This window comes from Pleurodeles waltl, chromosome 7 (assembly GCF_031143425.1).
Source record: "Pleurodeles waltl isolate 20211129_DDA chromosome 7, aPleWal1.hap1.20221129, whole genome shotgun sequence".
Lineage (NCBI taxonomy): Eukaryota > Metazoa > Chordata > Amphibia > Caudata > Salamandridae > Pleurodeles > Pleurodeles waltl.
The window spans coordinates 1,221,837,858-1,221,852,067 of record NC_090446.1 but is presented as its reverse complement, the minus strand read 5'-3'; the positions used below and the strand labels follow the sequence as shown (position 1 = coordinate 1,221,852,067).

Sequence of the window (14,210 nt, the reverse complement as noted above, 5' to 3'; positions counted from 1 at the left end):
ACACTTTCAAATGAGAGAGGCTGGATTGGAAAGGGGATTCTCTGGTGCTAGGGATGTTTGATAGTCGATGGCATTAACATGCCACTGGGAGGAGAAATGGTAAATATTGCCTCCTCTCGAGGGTGCACTGTTGAACATCCTGTAAGCTCAACACTTCCACCAGTATCATTTAACATTTACCAGCATCGCCTTCTTGTGTTCCACAGCGGGTTCAATCAGTGCTTAAAACAAATGGCCCTGATGGATTGTACACAAGCCAGAACCTAAAGGGTTAATCCATTAAGCAAACAATATGCTCGTGAGATCATCATTGGCTGGGGAAGCTTGTAATTCACTAACCCTCGGACACAGACATGAGGGCAGCCTAGAGGGATTTTTGCAGGCTCCGAACGCATCTCACGGAAGACATGAGCAGCCGGCGGGTGCCGCCCCGGATCGTCCCTCCGCCAGTGCTGTAAGTAACTTTTCATCACTGTGGTGGGCTGTCGCGTGGGAGTCTGCCTCGAAAGAGTGGTGGGGTTGCATTTTAAAGTGGGAATTCCGGGAGCAGAATTCGGATCACAGCGAAGTTTTGATTTTATTCGGCACAAAAACAGATTGCCGGCAAGCTTTGCGTACCGCCCGCCGGAACTTGTACCTAAAATAGCTTTTTTATACGTAAAATGATAAGAAAATGCATAAATCTAACGGATCAGGTTCTATTGCAAGCTATTGAAGAAACAATTTTCATTGTTGCAAACAGAAGGGGAAATGGTTTGTCCTCGTAAAACAAGTTGGGTGGAGATATTTTGAAAACTACGAATTTTCAGCATAGCACCAGTGTCCTCGAAAGGCACTTTCAATCAAAATGGCATCACCCGATGCCCATTCTATAGACGTCCTTTTTCCAGGTGGCAAGGAGGGCACTTTCAGCTAATTCGGAGGCTGTGTGGTTTTTTAGGAGGAACTCAACAGCTCGCATCTGAAATTTTAGCTGAGCCCAAAAGCTGACATTATACAGATATTCTGTACTCGTCATTGGCTCGGAGCAAGTTTGTGCTCAACTGATTTAGTTATTTTGAATTGTCAACATATATCTTAAGACCAATCACGACGCCACATAGTCATCTAGATCAGGGCTTTTGGGGCCTAGAGTCTTTGAAGGGGTGTCCAGTTGGGGCCGATCAATCAGTTATAAGTCATAATGCTGAATTCTGTACTGGGGTTCACAGTACAAACAAACTTGCGTAACAGCTTGATGAGATCGAATGAGTGATAAAAATTGGAAACTCTGAACGTGGATGTATGTTTGAGAAGGCTGCACGGTCTCAAGCTTCTCCTTCACAAGCTCCAGGAGTGTTTTATTGCGAGTTTCAGAACCTTGGTAAAGGTTGCAAAGTTTTGAAAAATGTGTTTTAAAAGTAGCTTCAGCAAAACTAGGCTCTGCGAAAAAAATATTTCTTTCGGTCATATGCTAATGTACATAACCACATTTGTATGAGTTATTGTAGTGTCTTTCTCTACAGGTTCATTATATGCTTTGGACCCTTGCGCCTATTAGCAGCATAGAGCTGCAGGGAGAACATTTGTATTGTAGCAGGAGCATCTCAAACATAGAACAGTATGGAGTGTTGGAAGCAGTATGGAGTGTTGGAAGCAGTGCTTAATTTGAGCGATGTTTCCGGTGCGGGGCACCGGCACTTATTTTTGAGGGCCAGCACTTATGTTTCTGCCTCAAGCATTTACTGCGAGCAAAAGATACATATGGAAAAATCGGGGAAAGTGAAAAACGAAAAAGGGTCACAAAGGAGAAAGTAGAACGCTGTAAGAGTAAGCTGATGGGGCAGGGAGTGGCTGTAAATGGATTAAGAAGAACCGAGATGGCTTCAGGATTGCACTGCCTCAGTATTCCGTGCTCACACATTTAATTGCAGCAACTGCGTGTTTAAGAGGAGAGCTTTGCGCACCAGGGCGTTTTTGTTTACAAGTAAGCACTGCTTGGGAGCATGTGATGGGAAGTGGTGTTGAGAACATTTAATTGAGGCAGTTTTAGATATTAAACTGCATATATTTACAATTTCAGAAGCAGGCTATAGCATATAAAGTGAGAACTGGAAATGCTAAAATATACAACACTCTTCGCCACAGCAGGAGCTGAATGTTGTCTTAAAGACTTGCGTTGGAGCCGCAGTATTTATTTTTACCACTTTAAACAGTGACAAATGGTTGTAAGTCACTGGAACTTCAAACAAACGTGCTGCTTTTGGCTTGTTATGTAGCCATATTTATTGACATCTGTAAACAAGACTGGACATAACGAAAAAATATATCACAAAGCAAAATCACAACACAACTAAAGTATAACAGGACACGACACAACAAATTCGGCAAAAAATTCAACAATACAACCACAGTACAACACAAGGGCATAATGTAATGCAACACAAAAACAAAGCAGCATAAAAACAACACAACAGATCACCAGCACAATAAAATACAACAAAAAATATGTCCGCACATCACCACCTGAAAAAAATCTGCTTTTAGAATATGGTGGTAAAAGGTGTTTGCACCGAAGACTGCCTTACCACCAAGGATATGCAATAGCACCTGACTAAAATGTTTTGCAATTCACCCCAGACCCATTTGCAAAAAATCACACAATTTAAAGCATCAAAAAACTGTTCCAGAGTCAGCCATTTTAACACCACACCCCATCTCTTGCTTAGCTAGTGATCTCATATGCTAGAAATGTTCAAAAATAGATTTCCACCTCTTCACATTTGCATCAGCAATTCATCTTCAGAAAGGAACTTTAAGATTTATACTTTGAATTTAGATAATTAAGTGCTATATTCGTGTCTTATGAACTCTGGCAATGAAAACAAGTAAAAGCCGTTTAACGTCTGATAAGAAACAAGCATTTCACCGTGCACCTCTTTTTTATGGTGTGTAGTGTTTCTCCCGCACCCTTGAAGAGAACTGATGTGTAGAATCAGCTGCGAGGAGTATTTAGAAAGAAAGTTGTGTGCCAAGTCATTCAGCTCTTTTACGAACACTATTTGTAGGTGTTGCGTTTGGATTAGAATGTGATCAGCATACAACATTGGTTGAATACTTGATGTTTCCCAAATAAATAGATATTATCAACTTCCCTCCCTCACGTTGTCTGTATTAGGACTGTCTTTCCCTGAGACCCTGAGTGAAATCTTAAAATAAGCAAATAAGGCTGCTTGTTCAAGACCTGAAAAGATGGTTGGTAATGAAAAACAGAAAACTGGCAAACAAAACCCTGTGAAGTAACAAATAGACTAATGATCGTGAGTGAGTGAAAGTGAGTGGTGAATCCCCTTGTACACACACAGATGAACATACATGTGAAAATGTTGCATGAAGAACCTGAACTAAAGGATGCAAAGTGATGTATGTTCCCCATGATATCCTAGCGCAGCCTGCAAAATACCACCCTGTTGTCGTGATGCTGTGTAACACCCCTTGTGGCTACGCGACCCCTCACGCTCTCGAGAGAGCAGTATTATTTCACGATTCTGTCATTTTAACACACATTAATACAGCCTTATTAGTACCGGTTCAGCATCCGAATACATCAAAAGATGACCACTTAATCTTTGCAAATAGTTTGTCACTGTGCACCACCCCAAGTGGCACTTTTTAAAGTAATGTTTGTTATGTGGGGACTTGAAACAACATTTTTGTTAAAATCTGAGTTATGCGGCGGATGGCGTGTTAAGAGTTAAGTGTGGATTATCCATAAAAATGCAGAAAACGCTGGGGCTGCAGAAAGGAGTAACTGCAGTGGCCCTGCAAATACTTCAGTACACAAGCAAGCACGTGACACGTACAGGTACTGTGTTTGACCTGGATTGTACCCCGTGTACTACAGAAGAGAACATACCCAGCCCGACGCTCCAATCATAACATCACCCTGACTACCAACTTCTACTGTGGTAGTCTTTTTATGAACAGCGGGGTGGCTTACTGTGACTGATGGCCTAGTTTATGAAGCAAACTACGGGTACATTTGCAAACATTTTGCTGTGCACTTTCAGTACAACCCATGCCAGACTCACACACACACTTGCACTATGGTACAAAGGTGTATGAGTAGTGAACAGCAGCAAAATGCTACACCTGCGCTAAGGTGAGGGGAGGAGAGCGGCATATCTCTGAATATAGTGCACCTCCTGCTCCTTTGCTGTCACACAACGCACCATAGAGTTTTTGGTTGATGTTCTGTGGTCCATGATATTTTGGTAAATCTGGCCTCACTTGTTTATTGGTATTCATATAGTTCAAACCTAGCTGTGAAGCAACAGGGAACTCTACATTGCATAAGTGGTGTCAAGACACTCTCAAGAGCCCAGAGCCACATGATGCTGAGTCTAGCGCTGAGCACAGGTTGGAACCTGGGTCCCCAGGTTCCAAAGGAGCAGCTCAAGGTACTGGGCCACCTCTCCTCCCAACAACACTCACCGCACCCTTTCTCAGCACCTACAATACCTTTAATAAGATATTTACAAATTATGAATACAAAAAAATGAATAAAATAAAATCATTTGAACTGTCAAAAATTGAAAAGTTTAATTTCGAAGTTTACATTACACAGAAAATGTTTTTTTTTTTAAAGTGAAGAAGTGCTAACCTACTTTCAGAGTTTTATTATTTCTGTACGTATACATTTGTTCAGTACCCTGAAGAGAAACAATGCACTAAAGTTACATGGGAATGTAGCAGTGAATGTTCATATGTAAAACTTGAGAGATAAGATGGCCAGAGACATTATACAATTACATTAAAGAGGAAATATTACTGGACGCTGGGACGACAGACCTGCAACTGAACTGTCGTAACAGCTAACACTACTGACCTAAACATCTTATGTAGGTTTTGGGTTATGTCTCTAGAAGCCTTGTGCCCACACATGAATTCCATCTGTGGATTTGTACTTTACTCTGAGCTCTATGAAGTTACTTTCTGGAAGCCTATCAATGCTATATGTTCACACTTCATTACAAAAAAATACATAATCTAAGATGAAACCATATCGGTGTGGCTTGTAAATGAAGACTTTGGACCACAACGTAGGGTTGTCACATGTCTATGTCAGTCGTTTCCATTTCGGGTTTTCCTTGACCAAACAGATAGCAATCCAACTCCCATAATGCTCTGATCTTTCAGAAAAAAGATGAAGACCTAGAAAAGTTGTTCCCTGCCAAGGTGCATCCCTGTGCATAGGGGATTTACGTTCCACTGAACTGGAATATTCACTACGGAATTTAGAATAAAGACGAAAAGTGTTGCTTTACTTTCCAAATTTTGGATTTTGGCAGTTCTTGTCTTGTAAACAAGGGAAAACCTATGCTTTAACTGAAATGTCCTACACAAACCAATGCAAAGAAGCACAAATTATTTTTATAAATTTGTGCTTGATGGTAATGATTAACAATTTGTGACTCCTGAGCCTCCTTTGAATTGAATTGTGCAGTAATCCCTCACACTGGGGCTCTTATTTATGACCCGGCCTCTTCTCACAGTTACTTTTCCCAACAAATGCCATCACAAACATCCTCAGCCACTGAATCCCTTGTACTTAAACATTTAGACCTGATATGGTGGCCTTAACAACATAGACATGCAGAAGAATCACGAACTGCCATTGACTTGCAAAACAATCCAAGAGGATTGAAAAAGCACGGATAATCTCACTGAGAAGATCATATCCAGCATTGCCCTTCGGGCACCCCAAAACTACGGCACTAGTGGATAGCAGCAGCAGACAGACAGGCCGTGTAATATAGGCCAAAAGACCAATTGACGCCAAATGAGGACATGGCAGCTGTCTGAAAGAACTTTAAACTAAACAGCAATGAGATGCTATGCCATATACTTACAGTGCTGTGTGTAGGTCGTTCAAGTGGCAAAACATGCCATTACGGATCAAGATGAGTGGTTTTTAGATCAGGATCAGTGAACTGGCATTTTTGATTTCCAGAGATGGAACGGGTAAACTTGTATAGGCTCTCTTGATGGCATGAACTCCAAGGTGACCCTATGGCCACCGTTGTTCAAGTCACAAGCCAGTAGAAACAATGAAGCAGCTATCACCACTAGAGATATTGGAGTAAGATAAGGTGATCGCAGGTGAACCGGTGCTCCGGCAAAGGAGTAAAAAGAAGATGGCAGCTGGAGATTGTCACGCACTGAGCTATGAACAATTTTCAAGTCTCTGTAGCTAATCCCACAGTTAACACCTGTTTGAAAAGGGGCAATCCTTGATTAGGAGGAACACAGCGAGAAAGACTGCTCTTAAATGTATGGCCAGAAACAAAATGTATATCTGTTTGCACTGTGCTTCATACAAGCCCATAGTTTTTTTCTGCAGGTGCTAGAATGTGCAAACAAATTGATTTATACCAAAGTATCCAATTGGGTTAGGTGCAGAAATCAAGAGCAGGTCTCCAGTCTCTTGTTTAAAATGACAATGACTAAATCACAATTGGTCCATTATCCCAAATGTGAAATTACACGTGATTAGACTGGCTCACAGTTAAAGTGACACCAGTATAAAGTGATTTTAAAGGAGACCAGGCATGCTTACAAGGTAGGGTGCAGAATTTGCATGGTGAGGGTAGCTTATTAGGAAAAACCTACAAATAACAATATAAAGGATTTCACCAACTTTTAACAGGCATGTTCCAACTCGGGTGTAGTCAGAGTTTTACTCATGTGAATTGCAGACGTCAGTCAATATTCTGGCTGCTAACAGGAAGGGAATGCCCCTCAGTGATGGGAATGTAAAGGAATTAATTTCTCACCAGGGAAAATAAACTCTAGTAAAGAAACACCAAAAATAGTTTTCAAAGTGCAAACGCATGTGTGCATCGTATTTAGATATGGGCACATTTATTTTATCACACATTTAACCATGCAGAAATCCTTACACATTGTAATATAGAATTCAAAAATAATTCTGGAACTACTTATGGGAAACTGCGTTTGTTGCAATTTCCGATGAGGAGCTTTGGACGCATTGAAAATTCAATAATGTTCGGAAATTTACTTCGAACATAAGCATGCACCTAAAGTAGTGCATTTCCGACTATATTCAGTAAATCGTCCCCAAGAATATAACTCAACGACTCTTGCTGTTAAATAAAAGGGCCACAAAGTAGAGCCATCTGCACAGACTTCAGTTGCTGAGGAATACTTATTTGGGTGTTTTTTAACATTGTAGTTTTTATTTCGCTTTCAGTATAGTAACAGCAAGCAGCAATTTGGCCCGGTTCCCACCTACGATTCATTGGGATGCTTTGCCGTCCTGACGCAGTTTTCTTTTGTCTACCACGCCTACCCCCTGGGATTCAGGACATGATCATTCTAAATAATATATACTAATGAAATCATAAATAACTTCCTGGACCATCTGTTTTCACATTTTAGCTGCTGCAAACAAAGCAAGCCCTCAGGCAATAAGTATTATGCGAGTAAATGACCGGCCTGGAAAGACGGATTGGTCATAACAAATTGTGGATCTAAGACCAGAAAGGAATTCAGAGGCATTTACCAGACCAAGGCATGCAGCAAACCCATGCAAGACAGGTGTTTAAGGAGATCACAAATGGCATCAGACCAGGGGACATGGGGCGTGGTTTCAAGTGATGTATATTGAGCAGGAAGGGCATTTGGTGTTGACTAAACACGAACAGCTGTTGAGCACTTTAGATTTTGACACGAAGCGAGTTTGGCTCAAGAAGCAAACTTTTGGTGCATGGAGTGATCTCGCACGCTGGCATAAATTTACGAAGTTGTCATACAAATCTGTGCAGCAACCAAATGTATAGATATATAGCACTATCGCACTATCCTACTCTCTCCCTAGTGCTAGTGCACAATCAGGCTGACTAGCACCACACACACACTTTCCTACACAGTGCAAAGGTGTTTGCATTATGTCTAGCATATGTTTTGTACTGGAAAGGTACCCTTCTAGTACAAAATACTGTGCTTAGGCTAACTTCAAAACTTTTCCCACTTCAAATACAGTTCGGCACACATGCAACATGGCAAAAGTTTTTTACGCCTCCTTCAAGGTAGTGTTATTTTTTGTGGAAAAAACACGTCTACTAATGTTAGTAAATAGATTTGTGTATCAAAACCATAGGACTTTGCATGGGAATGCCCATGTAACATGATGAAATGCCTTCTTAATGCAGAGTAATGCAATGCAATACTTTGAGCTGCTTTGTGTAACTGTGCTGCAACTTTGCAGAGCAAAACAAGTTTTGCACTGGAAACTAAATCAAAAGAAAACATTTTTCAAAATAAAACATTTTTCACAAGTTTGCGTTAGTTTTGTGATGCAAACCAATCGTAAAATGCTTGTAAATCTGGACCTATTGTTAAATGGGGAATGTACTTTGTGTCAGTCAAGAGCAAATTTGGAGCTTGTGTTAGGGATATCAGCATGGCATCACCATGGCATATATACTTATAGGCATAATATTTTGAGAAGGAATCTATCACTGCTAAATAGCTCAAGAAAACGTGTGATGTACTATAACCTTTGGACAAAGATCCAGAGAGTGAAGATAGTGGACATATCAAAATAAAAGCAATTCCTAGTCTGATATACCACTCGTAGGTGGGATCTGTTCTGGGACGCACCTTACAAAACCATTTACGATCCCTAATGCATCTTCTATAGTTATCGAAGGACTTGAAAGAGAATGGCTTGGCTCTTTCCCTTGATGCCAAAAAGTCAATTGATCGCGCAGGGCAATATGTGGTACACTATGCTGAAAATGGGTTTAGAGGAGGACTTTATCAACAAGGTTCAATGGCTTTACACAACCACTTCAGAGGTCAATTATGGGGGTTTTTCCCAACCCTTTTCTGGTGCATAGAGGGACACGTCAAGGGTTACTGTGTCACTGTTACTGTTTTGCTAGCAGTGGAACGACTAGCTGCTCTCATTCACCGGGCACCCCAAATTGCAGGAGTACGCACTGCAGTAGTCCCTTCATAACTGCTGCTCTATGCAGACAATATTTGCCTCACTTTAACTGACCTAGACAGCTCAATACCAGTCTTAATGTCCCTTATAAAAGATTTCTTAGTGATATCGGGTCATGAAAATCAATTGGGGCAAAAACGAAGCTCTGTTGTTGTGTGTTACAACCCAGGGTCGCTGTTTCAAGATATTCATTCATATAGGAAAAGTCCCATCTTAAATACTAAGGAATTGTCATCACAAGGGAATTAGGGGGGATAATCTCAGACAATCTAGACCCACTCGTAACCAAGACTAACAAAGACTAGGCAAAATGAAACCAACTTAACCTGCCCATGTGGGAAAGCCTGAAACTGTGAAAATGGTAGTGGCCTCAAGATTCTTCTATGTTACGGGAATGTTACCTCTTCTAGTTTGCACTAAGATCATCTGTTCCATCGATAAGGGCATTAACATTTAAGTTGGGGCAGCATGAAATTGAAACTGCAACTCTCCAGACTTAGGGGCTGATTCTAACCCCGGCGAGGGTCGGCGGGAGCACCGCCGACAGGCCGGCGGTGCCCCGCAGGGCATTCTGACCGCGGCGCTTTGGCCGCGGTCAGAAAGGGTAAACCGGCGGTCTCCCGCCGGTTTACCGCTGCCCTCAGAATCCCCCATGGCGGCGCAGCTTGCTGTGCCGCCATGGGGGATTCTGACCCCCCCTACCGCCATCCTGTTCATGGCGGGAAAGCCGCCATGAACAGGATGGCGGTAGGGGGGGTCGCGGGGCCCCTGGGGGCCCCTGCCGTGCCCATGCCAATGGCATGGGCACGGCAGGGGCCCCCGTAAGAGGGCCCCGCAAGGTATTTCAGTGTCTGCCTTGCAGACACTGAAATACGCGACGGGTGCTACTGCACCCGTCGCACCTTCCCACTCCGCCGGCTCGATTACGAGCCGGCATCCTCGTGGGAAGGGAGTTTTTCCCTGGGCTGGCGGGCGGTCTTTTGGAGACCGCCCGCCAGCCCTGGGTAAAACTCATAATACCCTCCGCGGTCTTCTGACCGCGGAGCGGTATTATGGGGGCGGAATTCTGGCGGGCGGCCTCCGCCGCCCGCCAGAATTAGAATCACCCCCTTATTTCCCATAGGAAATATGGTAGCCTACGTTTACACTGAGTCGTACACCTCTACACCACATTACACTTTTTACAGATTGCATACATGTGTACTAGGACAGCTGATTCTAACCTCTGGGCACACCTGCTATGACACACAGTAAACCGGACCGACATTTGCTTTATTAATATAAGACACCCTGTTAGAAATTGGGTTTCTGGTCGGCAGGCAGTTTGCACTCTGTCTAAGCAGGGTCACTCACTTTAGTCAGGGTAAGGGATTTACACTCCTAAGACAACCCCTGCTCACCCCCTTAGTAGCTTGGCACAAGCAGTCAGGCTTATCTCAAAGGCAATGTATAAAGTACTTGTAACAACACACACAGTAATATAGTGAAAACATCATAAAAAGTAACACAACAGCAGTTTAGAAAAAATAGCCAATATTTATCTAAATCAAACAAGACCAAAACAACAGAAGTCCAACATACACAAGCAAAGTTATGACTTTTTAAATTAAAAAGATCCTTCATCCATAGAAATCAATGGATGCGTTGTTTTTACTCAATGTGCCTTGTTTGCATCAAAAGTAAAGCCGCACTGCCGAGCGTGCATCAAAAAGTCAGCGATGCATTGATTTCTTACTCACAAATGAGGCAGTTCGTTATTTTCCTCTGGTCGGGTAGGCAATGCATTGTTTTTCTCTCCCGCAGAAGAGTGGTGTTGATTACTTGACGGGCAACCGCGGGTCCACGCAGGTCCACTGTGGTTTTGATGCCCAGCGATGATGCATGCAAAATTGCGGCGCACAGTGATGAAGAGCTGCGTTGGTGATGCGTTGGTTTTGGCAGCTGCCAGCGGGTGCTGCGTCGATTTTCCAGCCGTGATACAGGTGGTGCATCGATTTTTCAGCTTCCAAGAAGGTGCTGTGTCAACTTTTCTCCTTCACGACTCGTGTGCGTGGATTTCAGTCTTGGTTCCACCAGCTTCTTGTTTCAAGGGCGCAGGGACTGGATTAGGCATCACTTTCCAGGGTAGGAGTCTCAGCAAGAGAGCCCAGGTGCTGGCCGAGGAAGTCTTTGTTGGCCCTGAGACTTCAGAATAAGGGGCGAGCTCAGTCCAAGCCCTTGGAGACACTTCACAAGCAGGGAAACACAACAAAGTCCAGTCTTTGTCCTCTCTCAGGTAGAAGCAGCAACTGCAGGCCAACCCAGCAAACCACACTCACAGGCAAAGGAGCAGTACTCATCCTCGAGCTCTTCAGCTCTACTGCTTGCAGAGGTTCCTCTTGATCCTGATATAATGTAAAAGAATGGGGTTTTGGGTCCACTACTTACACCCATTTCTGCCTTTGAAATAGGCAAACTGCAAAGGAAAGTCCCAGTTGTTGACAGGATCCTGCCTTCGCCAGGCCTAGCTCCAGACACAGAGAAGGGGTTGGAGACTGCATTGTGTGAGGACAGGCACAGCCCTTTCAGGTGTAAGTGTCAGCTCCTCCCTCCCAACTCTAGCCTAGGAGACTCATCAGGATATGCATGCTACATCCCAGATCCCTTTGTGTCACTGTCTAGAGGGAATTTACAAACAGCCCAACTGTCAGTCTGACCAGACCTATTTCACATGCAAGCAGAGGCACAGAATGGTTAAGCAAGAAAATGCCCACTTTCTAAAAGTGGCATTTTCAAACTGGCAATCTAGAAACCAACTTTACTAAAATATGTATTTTTAAAATGTGAGTTTAGAGACCCCAAACTTGAATCTCTATCTGATCCTAATGAGAAACTGCACATAAAAAATATTTAAAGGCAGTCCCCATGTTAACCTGTGGAAGAGATAGGCCTTGCAATAGTGAAAACCGAAATTGGCAGTATGTCACTATCAGGACATGTAAACACAGCAGTACATTTCCTACCTTTAACCCGTTCTGTGCCCAGGACGTAATGGTTACGTCCTGAGGCACAGTGCTGCTGTGCCCAGGACGTAACCATTATGTCCTGGTCACAGAGCCCAGAGGGAGCGCTAGCGCTCCCTCTGTGGGGTTCCCCCCCACCTCCCCAAGTCAGGGATGGAAGGGGAAGCCCTTCCCCTTCCACCCCCAACTCCCCCCCACCCCCGTGACGTCAGCGCGTGAGCGCGCGCTGATTAGTCACAGGGTCTCCCCCATCGCGCTGGAAGCTCTGCTTCCAGCGCGATTGAAAGAGAAATGCTTTGCATTTCTCTTTCAATCCCATGGGGGAGGCCCGGAGAGGCTTCAAAGGGAAGGAAATGTATTTCCTTCCCTTTGAAGTCTTTCCCAGGGTTTCAAAAGCCGGATTGCTTGCAATCCGGCTTTTGAAACCCCACTAGACATTAGGGATTTTTTTTTTGTGTCTGAAACTGACAAAAGGGAGCGACCCCTTGGGCAAGGGTCGCTCCCAGGGGGGGCATTTTTTGGGGAAGGCCTTTTCTGCCCCCCCTGGGGGCAGAAACCTCTAGGCACCAGGGATCTTTTTTTTTCTTTTCTTTTCTTTTTGTTATGTTTTCTTTTTTTTTTAGGTGGGGAGCGACCCCCTAGGCAAGGGTCGCTCCCCTAGGGGGCAAATTATATTTAGGCCATTTCTGCCCCCCTTGGGGGCAGATTGGCCTATTTTGATGAGGCCAATCGGCCCCCAAGGGGGGCAGAAACCATTAGACACCAGTTTTTTTTTTTTTACGTGAATTTCATGCAAGGGGAGCGACCCCTTGGGCAAGGGTCGCTCACAGGGGGGGGCATTTTTTTGGGAAGGCCTTTTCTGCCCCCCCTGGTGGCAGATCGGCCTATTATTAGGCCGATCTGCCCCCAGGGGGGGCAGAAACCTCTAGGCACCAGGGATCATTTTTTTTTTTTTTTCCTTTTTGTTATGTTTTTTTTTTTTTTTAGGTGGGGAGCGACCCTTTAGGCAAGGGTCGCTCCCCTAGAGGGCAAATTATATTTAGGCCATTTCTGCCCCCCTTGGGGGCAGATTGGCCTATTTTGATGGGGGCCAATCTGCCCCCAAGCGGGGGCAGAAACCATTAGACACCAGGGAGTTTTTTTATTTTGCGTGAATTTCACGCAAGGGGAGCGACCCCTTAGGCAAGGGTCGCTCCCTGGGGGGGAGGGGGAAATTATTTTAGGCCATTTCTGCCCCCCTGGGGGGTAGATCAGCCTATTTTGATTAGGCTGATCTGCCCCCAAGGGGGGCAGAAACCACTAGGCACCAGGTATTTTAGTTTTTTTTTGTTTTACAGATGGGGAGCGACCCCTTGGACAAGGGTCGCTCCCCTGGAGGGGCAAATTGTATTTAGGCCATTTCTGCCCGCTTTGGGGGCAGATCGGCCGATTTTAGGTCAATCTGCCCCCAAGGGGGGGCAGAAACCACTAGGCACCAGGGATCTTTTTTTTGCGCCGTCACGCAAGGGGAATGACCTTGTAGGCAAGGGTCGCTCCCCGGGGGGGGGGGGTCAAATTTATTTTAGGCCATTTCTGCCCCCCCTGGGGGCAGATCGGCCTATTGGTATTAGGCCGATCTGCCCCCAGGGGGGGCAGAAACCTCTAGGCGCCAGGGCAAATAGTTTTTTTGGGGGTTTTTTTTTGTTTGTTTGTTTTTTTAGAGATGGGGAGCGACCCATTAGGCAAGGGTCGCTCCCCTGGGGGACAAATTGTATTTATACCATTTCTGCCCCCCTTGGGGGCAGATTGGCCGATTTTAGGTCAATCTGCCCCCAAGGGGGGGCAGAAACCACTAGGCACCAGGGATCTTTTTTTGCGCCGTCACGCAAGGGGAGCGACCTTGTAGGCAAGGGTCGCTCCCCGGGGGTGGGTGGGGGGGCAAATATATTTTAGGACATTTCTGCCCCCCCGGGGGCAGATCGGCCTATTGGTATTAGGCCGATCTGCCCCCGGGGGGGGCAGAAACCTCTAGGCGTCAGGGTAAATTGTTTTTCTGTGTTTTTTTTTTGTTTGTTTGTTTTTTTAGAGATGGGGAGCGACCCATTAGGCAAGGGTCGCTCCCCTGGGGGGCAAATTGTATTTAGACCATTTCTGCCCCCCTTGGGGGAAGATTGGCCGATTGTTTGTCAATCTGCCCCCAAGGGGGGCAGAAACCA

At 44.7% G+C, this 14,210-nt stretch overlaps 1 long non-coding RNA gene across 2 annotated transcripts in view; it reads left to right on the top strand.

The window, feature by feature from the left end:
- The first annotated feature begins 347 nt into the window (after positions 1-347).
- LOC138246120 (uncharacterized) overlaps positions 348-14,210 on the top strand; it is a 387,722-nt gene continuing 373,859 nt past the window's right edge. The window contains exon 1 of one of the 2 annotated variants that reach the window (XR_011194227.1): positions 348-454. This is a non-coding gene — a long non-coding RNA (uncharacterized lncRNA). The remainder of the gene's footprint in view (positions 455-14,210) is intronic. The other variant, XR_011194226.1, reaches the window with a different exon arrangement.